Raw genomic sequence first — 20973 nt, forward strand, 5'->3', positions numbered from 1 at the left:
AAAGGACTTAACTCAGAAGTAGTTAGTTTTAAGGATGGCCTCAGCCAATTAATATCTCCTAATAGCTTTTGAAAATCATTAAGGGTATGTAACTCCTTAATTCTTATCTGAAGATTTTGAGGACGGATTGTACATCCTTGAATTATCTGACCTAGATATTGAAAAGGTGACACTTTTTGAATTTTTTGAGGAGCTATGCATAAACCCATTGCTGTAAGCGAAGTCTCTGAGTAAAAATTTCTGAAAGTACCTCTGGATTAGCATGAGCCAATAATATATCATCCATAAAATGAATAATATATGCATCAGGAAAGCTACTTCTTATGGGATCTATTGCCTGGTCTACGTATTTTTGGCACAGAGTAGGACTATTACGCATTCCCTGTGGGAGTACTTTCCAGCAATATCTTTTAACAGGTTCCTTAAAATTAATTGTTGGGACAGTGAAAGCAAATCTCTCACAATCTCCAGGATGTAACCTTATAGAGAAAAAACAGTCTTTTAAATCTATTACCATCAAGCTATAATCTAAAGGAATGGCTGTGGGAGAGGGAAGTCCTGGCTGTAAGGATCCCATAGGCTGAATTGCATGATTTATTGCCCTTAAATCCTGCAGCAATCTCCAATTTCCTGATTTTTTCTTAATAACAAAAATAGGTGTGTTCCAAGGACTAAGCGTTGGTTCTATATGACCAGCCTGAAGTTGTTCCTCTACTAACCTATGAATTATTTTAAGCTTTTCCCCTGAGATGGGCCACTGAGAAATCCATATAGGCTCCTCTGTGAGCCAAGTGATTTTTTCAGCTGTCTTAGGGATCGGGGAAGTACTCAGGGCCCCTAATAAAAATTTTGGCTTGGAGCATTTACTAATCTTTGTCGTGGAGACTGGTTTGTAAACAGATACTCTTCCTGAAGGGTCTCCCTATCATCTCCAGGAAAACATCTCTGACTAACTTCCGCAACTGATCTTATAGAGTTTGGAGTAACTAATAATAATCCCATTTTGGTTAAAATATCTCTTCCCCATAGATTAGCTGGTAAAGGTTCTGTGCTGTCGCCACTTTGAAATTGGGCTTTTAAGTCGCGTGGCTGAGAAGAACTCTGAGCCCCTCTAGGAATCTCTTCCAGATTTTCCTCTCCAGGAAGATTGTCTACCTCCCTTGGAGGGCTCTCTAGGACCTCAGAGGTATCTCCTTTCTGATGTTGCTCTCCATAATCTCCCTGCCGAGTAACCTGATTTTGCAAGTTTAAATTTACATTTTTAACTTTGGGCCTGGCCCCTAGCGCCTTCGTTTTTAAGCGGCTTAAAGGAAAAGGAATTAACGTAGCCTCAGGCGGATTTTCCATTTGAATAGACTTGATGGCCCGTTGAATGCCTTTTAGCAGGTCTTCAGGGGGCCACGAATTCTGGCCCATATATTCAAAAAGACAAACTTCCAAGGCCGTCCAGGTTCTCTGAATATTATCTATGCCTCCAGGTAATTCATTTGAAAGACAGACCTTTTGTAACTTTCTTCCTAATTTCTCCCAAGTAAGTAAATTTGGAGACTCTTGTTCACAAAACCAAGGACAATATTTACCTACAATCTCTAAGAATTGTAATAACTGAGCTTTCTTTATCTGTTTTCCTTTCTGATTAATTATACTGTCTAAAATAGTCAGATACATTTCCTTATCCGTAGAAGTTGAATTTCCCATTTTAATTAATTTAACGTCTCTTTCCTTCAATATCTTAAGGTACTTTTGTGACCCAAATTGTCACCACTTCCTTTTGTGACCCAAATTGTCACTATTTCCTTTATCTTTACTTTTTTCTTTATCTTTATAGCGCGCTCCCACTCAATCTAGCTAATCTAGAATGCCCCCCTCGTGGGCGCCAATTCTACCACGCGGCCAGCGCAATGGTTTCATTAATGAGGTTCTTGGCATAAAAGTTAGCTAGCGAGATCGAAATAAACACATAGACTCAGTTACCTTTTTCTATGACCAGGTCCGAGACGGCTCCCCTCTCTGGTTCCCTCCTCTAACCGCCCGGCAGGGCAGCAAGGATTACTCAGGGCTAGCAGGAGAGAGAGAGAGAGAGCACGCCAGGGAGTAGCCTTTTATTGGGGAGCAAGAAATTCAGGGGATAATTCCATCCAATGAAGGTTGAAGGGGGAGCCGCACTCCAAGGTCAGGGTCAGTGATTGGGCCTCCGGGGTCAGTGGTCAGTTACACCCCCACACGGACAGGTTCTCTCATCAGGAGAGGGCCGGGAAAGCTCCGACACAGCCAGAGCGCCTCAGACCCTAACCGGGAGTCACCCAGTCACGTGTGAGAATGGCTTCCGACAGTTTGTTTCGGTCTTATGGATCTTAACAAATGCATAATGGCCCACATCCATCATTACAATACCAGGCAGACTGTTTCCCAGCTCTGAAAACCCCCAGGGTGACACCTACTTATCCCTCCCATTTCCCCAACCCCTGCAGAGAACAGATCCCAACCAGCAAGCCTGCCTTGCATCTGGTGGGTCAACTTATGTAAACAATGTCAGTGATCGATGGTACTGTTTTATTGGACCAGAGGATAAGGCGGAGGGGTAGAGCATTTGACCCAGATCAACAGGTCCCCGGTTCAAATCCAGGTGCCCCTACTGGTACTTTCTTTTATTGGCAAAGCTACACTGGTCTTTGGTCAGCATTCTACATCTTACTTACTCTCAGCACAACCCTTCTTAAGTCTGGTGTCAGTTTTCTCTGGTGACATCAGTTATCTGTGGGAAGGTGTGGCAGGTTGGATGAAACAGTGGATAAGAAGGTGACCCATCACTGAGACAGAACAGAACGCTGCATTTGCTCTTGCCCATCCCAGCACCATCCTCACCTCCAAAGGATCTGTTGAGTAGCCAGTTTTTGTACTCTGGCTTCTCCAGTTCAGTGTGAAGGAGGTTCCTGCTGCAGACAATAATCATTTTTATGCTCTACTTCCATCTAGATTCTAGGGAGGAGGAAGGGTGTTGGTTACACCTACAGTTGTGTAGGCAGGAAGGGGCATGGCCTACAAGGAAGGAAGCTTATGATAGCAAGCACTAGCAAGCACACCTCTCCAGGTGGAGAATCCTGGGAGTGGCCATCCAGGTTTAAGGTGCTTATTACACAAGCTCAGGGGTAGAGCATTTGACTGCAGATCAAGAGGTCCCTGGTTCAAATCCAGGTGCCCCCTTGCTAGAGTCTCTTTTACATGCCAGAGAGAAAATAACAAGGAGTCACATAATGGCCATGGCATCCATATTGGCCCTTGACCCCTAGTGCAGTCCCAGACATGAACCTCAGTGTGTTCCTCTTGTGCTCTGGGTTCTGCTCAGGTCACATCTATGTCCTCCTCTCTAGAAGGACACAGCAGAGGGCTGGTTCCCAGGTCATGGCTGCTCATGACTGGTCATGCTGTGGCACAGGCTGTCCTCCAAAGCAAGGACCATCAGGCCCTCTCATTGGCTAAACATCAGCTTCCAGAGGTCTGTGGGGTTGAAGAGCCCAACTTCTTCCTCTGGCAAATCTTCTTTGTCACCTCTAGGAACCCCCTGCTGACCCCCTGATGGGGGGCGCATCACTGCTCTCTCAGGTCTCTGCTTAGGCTCCTGCCCCTTCTGTGGAAATCTTATGGAAATATTTGGGCTAAGACTCTGAATATCAAGGACAATATCTCCCCTATCTCTGTACCCTCAACATGAAGGACAGGTTTAGCACCTTCCAAATTCCATGATCATTGCTTGATTGAATGAGTGATGGAGTGACATAATGAACTCCCTCCTTGAGGCCTTGGGGAATGGAGGAGGCTCTTCCTGAACTGTGTGTGAAGTTCATTAAGACCCAGGACCAGCAGCTCTTGTCTGGTCACTTTGTGTGGATTTAGGGAAACGTTGGAGTCAGCTGTCCTGTCCATATGCAAAAGCTGGTGCCCCAGAACACGCTGAGGTGATGGACACTGATGGGGACTAGTTAAGTAGGAGATGAAAGAAAGGAGGGCAGACTACATGGAGAAAGATGGCCTATTACTAGAACATGCAGAGAAACAGTGGATCATAAATCACAGGTAGCCTGGGTGTGGTGCCGTAGATGAAAAGGTGCTTATGAGAGGCTAGACACAGGTGGGGGTATAGCTCAGGGGTAGAGCATTTGACTGCAGATCAAGAGGTCCCTGGTTCAAATCCAGGTGCCCCCTCCTTTTGCATTCAATGAACACAAATTTCTACTTCCATCTTTTTTCCTACCACCTTGATCAGCCATCAAGGTAGAGAGAGATGAGGTAGGTCAGTTCACTAGAAAGCACCCTGACACCTGTCAATATAAAGAAATCCTGTGTTTTCAAGACCCACTAAGTGCTCATGGATTCCAGGATGTAAGACAGAGTTGAGTCTTTGGTTAAGGATGACAAAGTGTCAGATGTGTCCTCCCCTGCACATGGGTGTGTGATAGTTACAGCTCTCCAGAGAAAACAGAACGTGTGTGTTCACTTGCAGAGACAGACTTGAAGGAATTCGCCACACAGATGTGGGGTGGACAAGTCTGATTTCTGCATGGAGATCCCACAATCTGGGCACCCAGGAAGAACTCACATGGCAGCTTGAATCTGAAGACAGTCTCAGAGCTCAGAGCACAATTTCCTCTTCCTTGGGAACCTCAGGTTTTAAATTAGAATTTTATATTCATGTGCAGTAGTTCAGTTCGTCCTGACAGACTCACGTGCATGGAAGTGGGTTTCAGTTCAGGAGCTTCATGAGCCCCCTTTTCCCTCCTGTCCTCCTCTGGCTCCCATTCTCCTTCCTCTACTTCACTTCCTTTCACTCCTCTATTAATTCATATTTCATTTAGTTTTTTTCTCGTAAGGCTCAGTCGATTTCAGGAGCCTGTCTACTTTTCAGTGTTCATGAGCTTTACCCAAATTCTACGATTTAAGCGTTAATCATGTATACATGTTAATTAGAAATGCCTTCATAGCGGCATCCCATGGGGGTTTAGTTGAACCAGAGCCCACCCAGGGAGACATATGAAATCACCCAGCACAACTGCTAATGACTTAAGTTTGGCCAACTGTGTACCCAGGTAAGACTGTGATTGCTGAGTAATTATACAGAGAGGGAGGCTAGATGTAGGACTCATCTGGAGGTGACAGAGCTCTGCACTGGCACTGGGGCCAGGGACTCTGGCCAGTGTTCAGGGTGGAGGTGCGGATGGCTCCCTGACCAGGCTGGCTGAGGTCCTGGCCCTTGGCTTCTCTCACCCAGCACACTTGAGCCAGGATCTGTAGAGTTCCTTGGGGCTTCGAGCTCCTTCCCATCCTGCCCACCATTGTCCTCAGTGTTTCTGATGTGGGTGTTCCTGAGGTGGGCTCCTCTCTAATCAAGTGCCCTGGCTGGGACCAGGAGTGGGTAACAAGCAAGAGATCCTCAAGCCAATGAGAGGGGTGTGCATGGTACCTGGTATGAAACTCAAGGTGGTTTGGGAGAAGGAAATGTAGAAGGGCAGACCCTACAGTAGAAGTTGGGTGAGACTTTCCCGTGGTCCCCCAGGGTCCAACCTGCAGTTCCCTGAGAGCAGTTTGTGTGGCTTTGGGAAGGTGGGCAGATTTTATTGGTTCAGGAGAGTAAACAGTCAGCTCCAGCATCTCACAGTGTGTGTGGTTCTCCTGCAGCCCAAACACAGGACGCTTCTGATTGTATCACAAGGATCTCTGACCTCTCGTCACTGAATCAGTGAACCAACTAAAAAGGAGATCAAAGGCTGATCCTGAGGCTGCCCTGCTGCCACGTGAGGGCATGAACACGCTGCCCGCCTGCTGGGCGGAAATCGGCCATTGGAGCTTCAAGATGTGCAGTACGGATTTCTGAGAGCATTTGGAAAACTCAGATTCATTGGATGAGGCCCTGGGGCCTGGGATAGAGGTGAGTATATTTTACATGTTCCTTCTAACCCAGAGGGAAGACCATGGAGGTTGAATCTCTTGGCTCAGTCCCTTGATTATTCCTGTGTCTGGCCCTGTGCTAAGAATCTTTTCAGATCTTCAATTAAAGATGGAACTTGCTTCTGTGTCTTTGGATTAGGGCTCATTCCTGTGACTTGCATTAGCCAATAAGCTGTATGTGACACCAAGCAGAGGCTTAAAATCTGCTTACACAGGTAGCTGGACTTGGCCTTTTACATTTCCGTCATTGTTAAGAAAGAGCACCCTGTCACCTAATACTCTTGCAGCCAGGACCCCAGAATAAATATTCATGGCCCAAACATGAACCTAATTCACAAGAGAGACCAAGTGTAGAGGAGCCACAGCTTGAAGCAGAGCCATCTGAGCCCAGCCCAGACCAACTGAATGACATCCAATCTGCCAATCTAAGCATCTGAGAATAAATACTTATTTTGTATGATCATATTTGGGGGATATTAGTTGTGAAGCAGTATTGAGGAAGTGGCTGACTAACAGCATGACCCCTACACTTGCCCCATCAGCTTTTACTGGGTGAGGGGAAAGAAGGGGACTTCAGTGTATGGAAGGAATTCAGGTTGTGTCTGCAATCGGGATGGGTAGAAGAAGAGCCCATGAGACAAGCGAACGTCCTCTGGGTCTTGAAAGGGTAGAAGGGTCTCTACTCAGTTTGTGGTGCATCAACAGTTTCCATAGTTGACTAAGAATGAGTGAAATTCCTAGTGTCCCGTGGAATTCTTGGGTGTGGTAACACAGGTCTCTGGGGAAGGACAGGGCCAGCTCAAGGTGAGAGTGAGGTCTGAGTGAGGGCAGTCAGTTCCCTCCAGTTCTCTAGAACAAAGAGACACGAGAGTCCGTCCTGGATAACTGACAGTGGCTCAGTGTTAATCAGGGAGGACTGAACAGGGATGCGGGGATAACTTGGGGCTAAGCAATTGTCTGCACAGTGGGCAGCCCTTGGTTCAAGACACTGTCACCTGCTGGCCCCTCCTAAACATACCGACCACATGTTTGCAGCTGCTGTCCTGTTCATGCTCCAGGGACTGTGGGACTCTGGACTCCCACTTCTTCACCTTTCAGTGGGATGGATCCCCTCTTCAGGCTCCTTCTGTGTGAACTTTGAAGGATTGAGAAAATGGAGAGAGCGAGAGGGGAAGAAGAGGAGAGACAGAGGGGCAGTTCATCCCCTGCCCAGAGCGTTTGGTGAACAGAAGCCCCTCATCATCAATGTGGGCTCCACTGTGACTCCGTCTCCAGTCAGGTGTGTCTTGCATGGGCATGATTGATTAATGTCTTTTTTTCCAGGTCTACAGCAAAAAAGGACACCGTCATGGTTTGGATCTCTTGCATCCCCCCAAATCTCCAGTTTTAGTGCAGGAATCTTCAGAGGTGAAAATTTTGATTCTGAGTGCTATAATACAGTCAGTGGATAAATCCATTTAATAATTAATATTCTGAAGAGTCTAACTGACTCTAGGCATTGTAGTGAGGCAAAAGGAAGTGATGATTTGGGATGTGACCTTGGGTTTGTACTGTGTCCCTGGTGCCTCTCTTGCTGTCTCTGCTTTCTGGCTGCCACGAGCCAGCATCTTTCCTTCACCATGATCTCCCATGATGTTCTGCTAAGGCCTTGAACGTTTCAGTCATATGATCACAGATTGCACCTCTGAAACTGGGAGCCTTAAACACACTTTTCTTTCTATAAGTTTTTTGTGTCAGGTATTTTAGTCACAGTGATGAAGAGTAGACTCACATAGGTGCAAATTAAATGAGCACCTCCAAACTGTCAGTGAGTCAGAATCCCACACGGTGCTGCTAGATGCACACGTGGTACCTTGTTCCCCTCCTCAGAGGGTCAGGTTAAGAGTTCTCAGGGAGGAACTAAGAATGTTTGCTTTTGGTCATTCTGGGCCCCACGCTCATCTCCAAAAGGTCAGTTGAGCAGCCAGCTCTTATGGTCTGGTTCCTCTAGTTGAGTGTAAAGAAGGTTGTAGCTTAAGATATCTGTGGCTTTTATGCTTCTGCCTCAGCCAGGTTCTAGGGAGGAAGGGTGTAGATAGGAAGGGGCGTGGTCTAGCAGGAAGGAAGCATATTAAGGCAAACACTAGCAAGTGTACCTCTCCAGGTGGAGAATCCTGGGAGTGGCCATCCAGGTTTCAGGTGCTTATTACACATATATATCAGCAGGGGGTATAGCTTAGGGGTAGAGCATTTGACTGCAGATCAAGAGGTCCCTGGTTCAAATCCAGGTGCCCCCTTGCTAGGATCTCTTTTAGATGCCAAAGATAATATTTTCTGAAGTAGTAAAGGACAAGGAGTCACATAATGACCCACGTCATCTGTATAAGCTCTTATCCCCCTGCAGTGTCACAGACATGAACTTAAGCACATACCACTTGTTCTCTGTATTCTACTTAGGCCATATCTGTGTCCTCCTCTCCAAAAGGACACAGTAGTAGGGCAGGCTGTAAGCTTCCTCCAGGTCGTGGCTGGTCATTCTGTGGCACAGGCTGTCCTCCAAAGCAACAACCATGAGGCTCCCTCACTGCATGGACACCCAACCTTCTGAGGTCTGTGGGGTTAAGGAGCCCAGCTTTAACTTAGGCAAACCCTCTTGTCAGCTCTTTAGGAAGCCCCACCTGATGCGTGAGACCTTTCTCCCTGAGACCTCAGTAGAAACATTTTGTTCCTGGGTTTGTCTCCTTTTTTTTTTTTTTTTTTTTTTTTTTTTACTATGGCTCTCTAGGAACAAGTACCCTGTCTCTGTGACCTCAACGTGGATGTCAGTGTCTAGCACCTCACAAGCTCCATGACTGTGTGTTGAGGGAATGAGTGATGGAGTGAAATAACAAGCTCCCTCTTTGAGGCCTTGAAGTATGGTGGAGGCTCTCCCTGGGCTGAGTGTGAGATTCATTGAAGACCAGGCCCAGCAGCTCTTGCCTGGTCACTGTGTGTGGACTTAGGGAAATTCTGGGATCAGGTGTGCTTTCCAGGTGCAAAGGTGGTTCCACTTGTGTCTGAGGTGGGAGAGGAGCTGAGAGGGACTAGTCAAGTGTCTGAGGTGGGAGAGGAGCTGAGAGGGACTAGTCAAGACCAGAGATGAAAGAGAGGAGGGCAGACTTCGGTGGAGAAAACTGTCAGTTACTAGAACATGCAGAGAAAACTGCATTATAAATCACAGGTTGCCTGGGTGTGGTGCCCTGGATGAAAAGGTGCTAATGAGAGGCTCTGCTTAAGTGGGGGTAGAGCTCAGGGGTAGAGCATTTGACTGCAGATCAAGAGGTCCCTGGTTCAAATCCAGGTGCCTCCTTGTTTTTATACTATTTTGATAGATAACTTAACCAGTACCTCTTAGGTGGACTCTGAGTGATATTGGGAGATCTCTAATTCTTGGGGTTTATAGAAACCACCTTAGATCCCACTTTTCAGAGCCCCATGATATGGGGCCACACTGATACCCATTTTATGCATAGGGTCTACCTCCTCAAACCCACTATCATCATCCAAGAGCCCCAAGGCCTCCTTGACTTGGGGACCCCCACCTCATTAGTTCAGGTTACCACATTAGGTCAATTAGTGTAATTAGTATGAATAGAAGAGCCTATGACACAAATGACTGTCCTGAGGGTAATGGAAGTTGAATCCATGGCCCAAAGGAGAGGGGTCTTTAGGCAGTTTGCAGTGCACCTGCAGTTTCCATAGTTGACTGAGTGACACTTTTAGTGTGCTACGGACTTCTTGGGTGTGGGAACACAGAAATACAAGCTAAGGAGTAACCCCAGGTGTGCCTGGGGGCTTAACTCAGGAGGACAGCATTTGACTGCAGATCAAGAGGTCCCCCTTTCAAATCCTGGGGCTTCCTGCTGGGAGTTTCTTCCATTTCCAAACCTGCAATGGTCCTTTCTTGATTCAGTCTTCTGCTTGGAAGTCACCCTCATCACCACCCTCTTAGCTGTTGTGCCAATGTTTTCTGGTAACGTCACTTGTCTGGCACAAGGTGGGCTTCTGCTGTGTCTTTCTGAAGATCTTAGTTACTTTTAAAGTTGACCTGATAGAGGGACACACTGCCTCAGTGTTACCCAGGCTGACTTTGCATCAGAATCGCTGGCTGACTTTATGTAAACCCAGATTGTGCCTGGTAATGCTGATTAGTAGCACTTAGGAGGAATCTGGGAACTGTTCGTTTGGGGGGCACATTCGACTGCTTATGTTCATCCTAATATCAAATGATTCTAAATGGCAGAAAATTATGTTGGCACTTGAAACATGATATAGTTGTAAAGGACATTCCAGGGGTGAGCGGCAATGATGTGCAGCTGGTGCCTCCAGCCCTTGAGTGAAGGACAGAGGAGACAGGGCTGGAGGCACAGAAGGGGCCAGGTGGATGGAGGTGGGTGGAGGTGAGTGACGGTGGGGAGGTGTGGCAGGCTGGATGAGCTGTGGGTGAGGAGAAGGTGACCAGATCTGGAGACAGAGCACTGTGGGGGTGGGGGAGGCCATAAGGGAGGTCTGTCCCTCCAGCAGGAAAACTCAGCACTGAAACAGGCTCATTAGGCAACATTGGGTGTTTTGAGTAAGGCCTTGACTGAGGAGCACAGGCCCTGATGCTCCCTGTCTGCACTTATTTTTGTTTACTGAACATGGTGTCAGAAAATGGTGCCCTTTCCCTCTCCCGGGTCCCCTAATGCTGAATCTTCCTGCAAGGAGAGAGAAGAGGGTGAGTTTTTCCCTATAAGCAAAAATAACCAACATGGTTTTGGTACCATTATGAAAACACAAATAACAGGACAGAAGCAGACCTCAAACGGATCAGCAAGCTTTTCTTTATTCTGCCATGGAGCCAGTCAATCAAGCATGGGAGGGCTCATTTTCTGGGTATGAAAATGGCCCCCAGGTTATAGAATGAGTCTGAGTTTTATAGTTTACAATGAGGGTGAATTGATCATTGGAAACTGCGGATGTGCCAATTGGACAGTCGGGGAACTAGTTGTGCAGGTTAAAATTTTAACTCAGCAAGGCAGTTGTAAAAAGTTTGAAATCATTGTTACCAGGAAAGATAGGAACTCAGATCCTGAGAGGTGAACACTCACATCTGCCCCATTGATTTTCTCCTTCTTCTGGGACCCATTGTTACCTAGAGTTTCACTACTTGCTTTTCTCCTTTGACTCATCGGCAATGGGAAAGGGTAAAAATCCAGGGCCCAGCTTTTCAGTATCGCCTCTTCCCTTTAGGACCCAGGAAAAGGATTTACTGGGAAAGGTTTAATGTTTGGCTAATTTCTCTCCCTCCTCCCGAACCACACTGTCTGTTTTTCCATTTTTCCTGGGGGCTGTCTTACAGGAATGTTATTTTTCATAACCCTTCATTCCTCCCCTCCCCCAGCATGGTCCTGCAGCCCCATGTCACTGCCCTCCACCAGGCCTTCAGTCCTGCTGTGGCCTGTCCCACCTCTTTTGGGTGGGCGATTCTCTTCTGCTGGCTTCTTGTCTCCTCAGTGTGCACTCAGCCACATGAACATCTGTCCACATGCTGACAGCCTGCTTTCCAGTCAGAAGCCAAGTCAAAGGCTCCTTTGTTCCCCTGGAACTCCCGGTCCACCAGGTGTCCCTGACTCACACCTCATGTACAGAGTGAGTGGGGCTAGGACCAGAGACAGTTTGCAATTCGTTCCAAGTTGACAGAGCTTTGACATTCTCCGCCAGCCCCTTACAGGCCCTAGAGCCTGGTTGTAAGTCCCTTGGATCCCAAATGCTTCAGGATTTGCCTTCTCCAACATTGTCCTTGGTGTCATGAGCTTCCTGAAACCCAGGCAAGGATGGTCTTCCTGTTTCGGTAGAAAGAACTGTTTGTGTTTCTGGAACAATGCATGGAGAGGCTGATAGAACAATTGCAGTGGGTGGCAGGTCCCTAACCTAAGTGGGGTGAATGGACAACCATTTCTCTGCCGTGGTTGGGACTGAAGATGGTAGAAATCCAGTGGCTTCTTCAGGGTTGAGGATCTGGGAATACGGAGTAGCTGAGTTTGTCTTCTAGGCATTAATCGATGTACATGGCTGGCATCCATTCTGAAGGTCAGTAGCAGCTCTGGCTCCAGGATTTAAGGGACATTCCTTCTTGGAATAAAGTTTCTACCATAGCACAAAACTTCCAGGGGCAGCTGTTGTTACAGGGCAGTCTGGGGGCCCAGCCCAGCCCAATAGTACTGTGCACACAGCAGAATCCTCCAGGCAGAGGGAACCGCAGACTTCCCCAGGACTGCAGGAAAGGCTCAGCTCTTTCTGGAGAGGGACTGTGATGGTCCCAAACAAGGCAACCTCGCCAAATTGCAAGTCTGGCTGGGCACAGTTTTCCCACCTCTTGCATGAATCGTCTCATCAGAATTATAAAATGAGAAGAGCAAAGGACAGAGAATGGAAAATTCAAGACAAATCCTAAGCCCAGCCGTATTCAGAGTGTGAGGGTCCTGTGAAGCTTGGAGGATGTCAGGAGACCTCCTCAGACTTGAAACTCAAGCTGCCAAATTGGCACAGCCACCTTCACTGGGATGCTTGTGTCAGGAGTGTTGGTGCTGGATGATAAAAGCTCAGCTTCACATTCCCCAGATTGGTTGTGTGCAACACTGGACTGGGGGAATGCTTAGTAGTTGACAAATTCTACCTGCTTGTACATGGCATCTTATCTTTCTAATAATGCCCAGCTGGCTTCCTGAAAATATCTAACTCAGGTGCAAGTACACACACACACACACACACACACACACACACACACACATTTGATATCTCAGAATTCAGAATCAAGGTTATGCTGACTCATAGAGTGAATTAGGAAGTATTCCCCTTTTTCCATTCTCTGAAAGTGTTTGCATAAACTTGATGTCATTCATTAAATAGTAATTGGAAGACTTTACCAACGATGTCTTCTGAGCTTGGTTTTGTATTAGTGTTATCATTGCTGTTGAAAGATTTCAAAGGGACTGTAGTTCTATAAAGGATTTAGTATACATTAGAATTGTATCTTGTCGCTAATCAAATACTGTCCCAAGGGGAAAACAAAACACTTGGTCATTGTCCCGGTCATCTTATTCATTAACAAAGGGTTCTGGGCCTCAGCCCCCCAATGTCCTTGCCACTGTGCTCTGCCTCTGCATGCTGTTCCCTTAGGACACTGGTCTTTCCTTACATTTTTGCACTCCAAAGTGCTCTTTGCCCCCATAATTGTAGCTCCCAGGAAAAGGTGCACAGGAGGAGATCCCTGACCCCTCTTCAGTGCATCCCAGAGGCCTGAGCATCCCAGAGTGCCTGAGTCCATAGGTGCTGTGCCTGGTCCTGTCTCTCCATCTGTGCTGAGCTGGTGGTGTGGAGCCTGGGGTCCTGACCTCTCTGGAAAGATGTCTGTTTCCAACCCAGAACTGGAACATGACAGGAGAAGAGAGCAAAGAGTGGAAATGCAAGACAAACCCCTAAGGGCAGCAATGTGCAGGGGGTGTGAGGAGGTGGGGAGTCCTAATGTAGGGGAAGTAAAGAAAAACTCCGGAGAGAAGGAAGGAGCAAGGTTCCAGGTCTGAATGGTGATTCTGCAAACTGTTGACCCCCACAGGTACTGGGGAGGAGGAGGCTGCAGGGTGCTGGGCAGGAAGACTTCTAGAAGTTCTGGGATAGGTCTATGGGGAAGAACAGGGCCAGCTCAGGTGAGAATGAGGTCTGTTTGAGGTCGGTCACCTCCCTCTAGTTCACTGGAACGACGAGGTATGAGCGTCCGTCCTGGATCACTGACTGTGGCACAGTGTTAATCAGGGAGGTCTGAACAGGGACAGGGGATAACTCAGGGCAAAGCAATTGTCTGCACAGCAGGCAGCCCTTGGTTCAAGATGCTGTCACCTGCTGACCCCTTTGTTCATAGGGACCACAGGTTTGCAGCTGCTGTCCTGTTCATGCTCCAGGGACTGTGGATCTCTGAACTCCCACTTCTTTACCTTTCAGTGGGCTGGATCCTCTCTTCAGTCTCCTTCTATGTGAACCTTGAAGGATTGAGAAAATGGAGAGAGAGTGGGGAGGAAGAGGAGAGACAGAGGGGCAGTTTATCCCCTGGCCCAGAGCGTTTGGTGAACAGAAGCTCCTCATCATCAATGTGGACTCCACTGTGACTCCGTCTCCAATCGGTGTGGTTTTTTTGGCATAATGAATTACTGAATTACTGTCATCCCCCCCCCCCTCCGTCTATAGCATGGAAGGACACAGTTTAAATTAATATCTCCAAAATGTGAGTCAGATTGTTCAGGAAGCAGCCAGGGGCAGTGTCACATGTCTGTAATCCCATCGGTTTGAGGGGCTGAGGCAGAAGGATCCTGAGTTCAAAGCCAGCCTCAGCAATTTAGTGAGGCCCTAAGCAACTCGGTGAGACCCTGTCTCTAATTAAAATATCTAAAAAGGCTGAGGGTGTGGCTCAGTGGTTAAGTACCTCTGGGTTCAATCTTCCATACAATTAAAAAAAAAAAAAAAAAGAATTGCTCAGTAAGCTTGTTAGAAAAACACATCGTCCCTAGTTTCTGTTCCCAGAGGATCTCACGTGGGAGTTCTCAGGGAGAAGCATGAAGTTTTGCTTTTGCCCAACCCTGCTCCACCCTCACCTCCACAGGGTCTGCTGAGCTCTTCTAGTTGAGTCTGAAGGAGTTTCCAGCTGCAGACATCCATGACATTAATGCCACCACCTCACCTGGGGACTAGAGAGGGGAAGGTGCTGGTCTTAAGTAGAGGTGAAAGGCAGGTGTGGACACAGGAAGGGGCGTGGCCTAGCAGGAAGAAAGTGTAGGATGAAGGAAGTAGGTGACACTATCAAGTGCACATCTCCAGGAGGAGAATCCAGGATGTGGCCTTTCATATTTAGGGTGCTTATTGCACACTCCTAGGCAGCAGGGGGTATAGCTCAGGGGTAGAGCATTTGACTGCAGATCAAGAGGTCCTTGGTTCAAATCCAGGTGCCCCCTTGCTGGAGGCTCTTTTACATGCCAGAGAGGAAAACTTCTAAAGCCCTGAAGAACAGGGTGTCACATAGTGACCATGTCATCCATCTTAGCTCTTAACCCTTAGTGGTGTCCCAGGCATCATCCCCTGGCCCAGAGCATTTGGTGAACAGAAGCCCTTCCTCATCAATGTGGACTCCATTATGACTCCATCTCCAATCACATGTGGGGTTTTTGGGCACACAACCACAGTGTGTTCACTTGTGCTCTGGATTCTGCTCTGGCTACATCTGTGTCCTCCTCTCCAGAAGGAGACAGCTAAGGGCAGGCTAAGAGGCTCCTCCAGGTCATGGCTGGTCATGCTGTGTCACAGACTGTCCTCCAAGGCAATGACCAGGAGGCTCCCTCATTGCATGGACATCCAGCCTTATAAGAGGTCTGCAGGGTTGAGGAGCCCAGCTTCTTCCTCAGGCAACTCTTCTTTGTCACCTCTGTGAGAAGCCCCTGCTGACCCCCAGGGGGTCCTGCCACATCAGTGGAAATATTTTATTCCTGGGTTTTTCTCCTGTTTTTACTAAGACTTTTTGAGGAACAAGGACAATGTCTTCCCTGTTTCTGTGACCTCCACATGGATGACAGATCAGGCGCTTACCAACTCCATGAGGGTTTGTTTGGGGAGGCTCTCCCTGGGCTGTGTGAGGTCCACTAAAGACCCCGTGTCACTGGTTCTTGTCTGATGACAGTGTGTTAGAGAAGCACTGGAGTCCATTCCGGGTGCTCTCAGCAGTCTGAGGTGGGATGGGACTTAAGGTTGGAGATGAAAGAAGGGAGGGCAGACTTCAGTGGAGAAAGCTGGCAGTTTGCTGGGACATGCAGAGTGGCCTGGGTGTGGTGCTGAGGATGAAAAGGTGCTAATGAGAGGCTCCACACAAGTGGGGGTATAGCTCAGGGGTAGAGCATTTGACTGCAGATCAAGAGGTCCCTGGTTCAAATCCAGGTGCCCCCTTGTTTATGCACTACTTTGGTAGCTCACTTACCAGTACCTCTTAGGTGGGCCCCATGTGACATTGGAAGACCTCCATCATAAGACCTCCCTTTCAGATCTGCACGATTTCGGGTCACATTGATGTTTATTTTATATCTAGGGCCTTCCTCCTCAACCCCAATATCATTACCCAAGAGCCCAAAGGCCAACTTGACTTGGAGTCCCCAACTTCATGAGTACAGTGCACACACAGTAGGTCTCAGAAGCCACCTAGAGTGCCCTTCCCACCTCCCTGTGCCTCTCTTTCACCCCTGCACACCCCACCTTCATCCTATGGTCACAGTTAAGGAGAAATGGCACTTGGTTTAGCCCAGAGCTGGCCACTGGGTGAGGAGACATGTTTCTGCATTCCCAGGTCCCTAACTGTCAGGTTTATGTTGGGGGGCGAGGGCGAGACTGTGCTAACAAGGACAACCACAACCAGGAGGTGAAGACCTGGAGGAGGCTGTGGATGTCAGGAGGGTTACTCAGTTACAGTCACTGATCACTGAACACTGAACGTTATTTGCTGAGCAGGTGCCAGCAGTGTGCTGTACTCAGGTTCGAGGATGAGTTGCACCTTGCCCACATCTGGCAGCAATAGGAAGACCTCCAAAGCTTCCTTGGGGTATCTGATTTTGATTCCAATCAGAACCTCCAGGATGGTCACTGGGGTGAATGAGTCTGATCACCAGCTGACCAATATCCAGACTCTCAGTTTGCAAACGAGTAAAATGGGAGCTGATTAAGTGGAGCTCAGTTAATGAATCAGTACCAAGCCATCGTACTGATTCATAAACTGAGCCTCACTTAATCAGTGTGCCTGCTCAGGGTCTCAGCTTCCAGGATGCAGCTTGAAGTTTCCTTCCTCTGGTAATAGTAATGGTGTGTGTGTGTGTGTGTGTGTGTGTGTGTGTGTGTGTGTATGAGAGAGAGAGAGAGAGAGAGAGAGAACTTGAAGCACTAAGAACAATGTCCAGTACTGCAATATGTGTTGCTACAATTAGTTTTAAAAATAACCCTCCGGTGAGGGAACAGGGGTAGCTCCTATCCTGAACTATTTTGGAGAGTCTGCTAGAGACTCAGGTTCTGGTCTTATCTTATTGCAGACACCAGACTCCAGGACCCAAGTCCTTGGAGAAGATCATGAAACAAAGCCACCATTGTTGGAGGATGTGTGTCCCTCTATTTCTCAGGGCAGAGGAGCTGTGCTAGGCCCAGGATGGCTTCCAACAGGAAGGGAGTTCATGGTTCTTCTCACACTACCGCAATTTCTCATCCTATAGCTCTGTGCAAGTGTGTTATCAGAATCCTGTGAGTAAAAAAAGGAGGAGAGATTCGCTTGGAGGCTCCACATCCGGGTCTGTTGTCCCTGCTGCTTTGGGCCTGTGCTGAGGGAGCCCATCACAGCAGGAGTGAGTAGTAGAGCAGTGCCGCTCACCTCAGGACCAGAAAGCAAAAGAGAGTGGGGAGGGGCCAGGATGCCACTATTCCCTCAGAACACCCCGTGACCTGAGGACCTCCCACTAGGTCCACATATAAAGGCTCCAACACCTCCCAGTCACACCACCCCAGGGATCAAGGGTTGAACACATGGGCCTTCAGGAGACATTTAAGATCCAAACTACATTAGGAAATACTCCTACAGAGCACAATTTATGTAATAAAAGCCCTAAATCTGTGCAAAACTCATAGTTTAAGCCAACAGCCATTTCTGCCCACGGACCTAATGGTCAGTGGATGAAGACCAACCTTTCCAACTCCCTTTCGATAGCAGGGAGATGGAATCCTGATTGGTGGTAGTGAGGTTATGGCTGAACCTTGCGTGCTCCCAGAGCCCCATACAGAGCCCTGGGCTCTCATGTTGATGGAGAAAGTGGAATTCCCTGTGTTCTGAAGATTAAGGACACCTAGCACAACCCTCCCTGGGTGTCTTCTCTGTTTGCAAGAGGCCAGGACAATTCAGGCAGCAACAACTTTAGAGGAGGTTCAAGGTGCAAGGGCAGCTGTTGTGTGGAAGACAGAATGGTTCACTGTCACTTAGAACTCATAGGGCACAGCATGGTGGGGACAGGCAGAGGTGAGGTGTAAGAGGTGAGGGGAGGTGGCTTGGGGCACCTGTGTGCCTGCTCAGGGTCTCAGCTACCAGGATGCAAGAGGAAGGTTCCTTCCTGTGGGCCCCACAGGATACCCAGTCACCCTGCAGTGCCCCCCTAGTGTTCCTATTTTTTGCTTTTTTATCTTCCTTTTTCCCCATTTCCAAGCCTAAGTCCTTCCCTGTCTACTGCAGTGCATTAGTTTGTGGAAATAAAACAGATCTGCTGCCCCGCTGGGAGAGAGATGAGTCTTTGGTCCAGAAGGTTTGTGATTTCCATTCCTCTTTCCCATCTACCTGGGGTCAGGGCTCACAGCAGTTTAGTGAATAATATAAGATGAGTGGTGGGCATGGAGATATGAACCAGCCTTAGTCTCCCTAATGCTCCAGCTATTACATACCCTGTCAGCCAACAGGTAAGTCAACATTTCCTTCCAGCGAATGCCTCTCCAGTGTTGAAACCACACTGTGACTTCACCATCCTGAGCAGGCAGGGCTGACCAGTAGGCAGAAGGCTACCCTGTCCCACCGGAGACCTACTTCTCTTCCTGCTGCAATCCTTCCTCATGGCCTCTGGGGCCTCTCTCCGCAGCCTCTCCTTCTCTTCTCTATCTGTGAGAAAACAAAACCCTGGAGGGCTGTTGACCTGTGCAGTCAGCAGACAAGCCCCTCAACTAATTCCTTAAATTTTTATTGTCCTGAGCAAGGCCTGGCTTTGGAGGCAGTGATACAGAGAATCTAACTTGACACTTTGTCTCTTGTCCTTGTTTAGGAGATTTCAGTCTAGGGAGGAAGAGTGATGTGCAACACAAAGCCACCTCAGCTGTGACCAGAAGAGCCTGAATGGAGCCAGGCTCTCTGGGTGTGGTCTCACGACAGCTCTGCAGAGATGGCAAGGGTCAGCAGGGTCTTGAAGGTAAGGGGCGGACCATATGCCGGAAGGGACAGACAATGCAAAGCAACAAAGTGACAATGTTAGTGTGTTCTGGGTGTAAAAGGCAGGTGTGTGAGGGTTTATAAGCCTCTCTCTCTGCTTCCTGGCTGCCCTGTCTTGGTCTGCTCTTCTCTGCCATGCCTTTCCACCATGATGTTCTGCCACATCTCTGCCCAGCACAACGGAGTTGGCCAACCATGGACGGAACCTCTGAAACCATGTTCCCAAATAAAATATTTCTTCTCTAAATTGTTCTTTTTGGATCTTTTGTTCACAGTGAAAAAAGCTGACTAAAATAACCTCACTTTAGAAATAAATGAAATGTCTATTGATAGTAAGATCGATAAATAAATCCTGGTAGAGTCAGACTATGGGACAGGAAGCAGGAATTAAAAATAACAAGTCATTTCAATAGTGGACAAATGTGAATGGATCTTATTGACACGAGAAGGTGAAAGAAGCCAGACTCAAAACAAATTTAGTGTCTGATTCCATGTAGATGCAGCTCCAGAGCAGGCCAACTCATCCACGGGGAAGGTGAGTGGTTAGGTTCTGGGGAGAGGAAATAATAGGAAATAATAATGCTCTGAGTGCTAGAGACCTCCTATGTCTTGATTTAATTCAGGTGGTTACATGTGTAGGCATATATGTAAAAATCCATCAAGCTATACATAAAGACTTACACATAGTACTGAATAAGCTGTATTTCAATAAAACTAAATAAAAATGAAAACATGCTAACTAAATTTTCATGTCTTGAATGTCTCATCCAATTAACTCAAAATATGTATTTGTTCATAGTTTTTGTTCCTAATTCAGTTTCTATTCCTTCTAATGAAAGATACTCTGATTTATTCTAATAGTTCCTATGTGGGGTCTTTGCAGGTTGAGTTCTAATGTTTATTCTTTCTCCACTCAGTGAGTGGAGCTAATTCCTTGTGACTCTATTTGCTCAGCAAACAGTATGTAGAACTTAGTATGTGACAGTGCTGTTTGACATGCTGTCTATGGATTAAGTCATCTTGTCTACAACTACCCATCAAGTGTGTGCTCTTATTCTCCCCCATTTTACAGATTTCAGCTGAGGCACAAGGAGGGGAAGTGACCTGTTCCTGGGACAGGGACCCAGGCTGTCTGGGTTTAGAGTCAAACAGTTGGCATCTGTGTCACCTGTTCCCGCCGAGCTGCTGGGAGCATGTCCTGGTCCTTGAGCTGTATTGTTTTTGGTCCTCCAATATTTACAGATTCCTAAATTTACTTGTAATTCTTGGAGGGTATCATTCTGCATCATTCTCAGTGTATATTAGCTAAAGAAGAAGAAGCTGTAAGGGTTATATTTTGTTGTAGATTCTACTTTTGAGAAAGTTCCCTGAACTGAATATTGGGACAGAAGAGTCAGATTGGTCAGTCACCAAGAGTGTCAGAATAGACCTCAACCACTGGAGTTTGTTTTGTTGGAGACCTGCCATGAAGGCTCAGGATTTGGCTATGAGGGCCATGCTAGCAGCCAATGCTTCTCCAGGCTGCTGCCTGCACCTGGTCCTGAGCCTGGGAGGACACACGATGAGTGCTTCTGAGAAGGGGAGGCTGTCTTGTAGGCAGCAGGGTGATGAGATTCCTTTGACCCAGGCTGGCAGCTGCCAAGAGCTCCCATTCTGAAATAGTGACTCACAGGTCACAGGTTGTCTTGAGTGGCTGTAGGACTTAAAGACATAATGAAGCCCCATAAAAGTAGCAGGGGGTATAGCTCAGGGGTAGAGCATTTGACTGCAGATCAAGAGGTCCCTGGTTCAAATCCAGGTGCCCCCTACTTACCCTTAATTTTGGCCTGCCCATCTAAAGAAATAAGCTGGGACTTAAACTGTGCATTAATTCATTTGATAGATAAAGCACTTTCATGGACTAACTGGGGAGGGGATAGCTGCAGACAGCTGGGGGCATACCTGGAGGAAGTAGGCCACTGGGGACATCACTGGGGTTATATTTAGTTCCTGGAGGC

The 20973-nt window shown here is 47.6% G+C and overlaps 6 non-coding genes across 6 annotated transcripts; all 6 read left to right on the forward strand.

The window, feature by feature from the left end:
* The first annotated feature begins 4131 nt into the window (after window positions 1–4131).
* Trnac-gca (transfer RNA cysteine (anticodon GCA)) lies at window positions 4132–4203 on the forward strand. Its single transcript has one exon. It is a non-coding gene; the product is annotated as a tRNA-Cys (tRNA).
* Window positions 4204–8147: 3944 nt separating this feature from the next.
* Window positions 8148–8219, forward strand: Trnac-gca (transfer RNA cysteine (anticodon GCA)). The gene has a single exon. It is a non-coding gene; the product is annotated as a tRNA-Cys (tRNA).
* A 980-nt stretch (window positions 8220–9199) lies between these two features.
* Window positions 9200–9271, forward strand: Trnac-gca (transfer RNA cysteine (anticodon GCA)). Its single transcript has one exon. It is a non-coding gene; the product is annotated as a tRNA-Cys (tRNA).
* A 5602-nt stretch (window positions 9272–14873) lies between these two features.
* Window positions 14874–14945, forward strand: Trnac-gca (transfer RNA cysteine (anticodon GCA)). Its single transcript has one exon. It is a non-coding gene; the product is annotated as a tRNA-Cys (tRNA).
* Window positions 14946–15855: 910 nt separating this feature from the next.
* Window positions 15856–15927, forward strand: Trnac-gca (transfer RNA cysteine (anticodon GCA)). The gene has a single exon. It is a non-coding gene; the product is annotated as a tRNA-Cys (tRNA).
* Window positions 15928–20711: 4784 nt separating this feature from the next.
* On the forward strand, window positions 20712–20783 carry Trnac-gca (transfer RNA cysteine (anticodon GCA)). The gene has a single exon. It is a non-coding gene; the product is annotated as a tRNA-Cys (tRNA).
* Window positions 20784–20973: the final 190 nt, after the last annotated feature.

Source organism: Callospermophilus lateralis, chromosome 1, assembly GCF_048772815.1.
Source record: "Callospermophilus lateralis isolate mCalLat2 chromosome 1, mCalLat2.hap1, whole genome shotgun sequence".
Lineage (NCBI taxonomy): Eukaryota > Metazoa > Chordata > Mammalia > Rodentia > Sciuridae > Callospermophilus > Callospermophilus lateralis.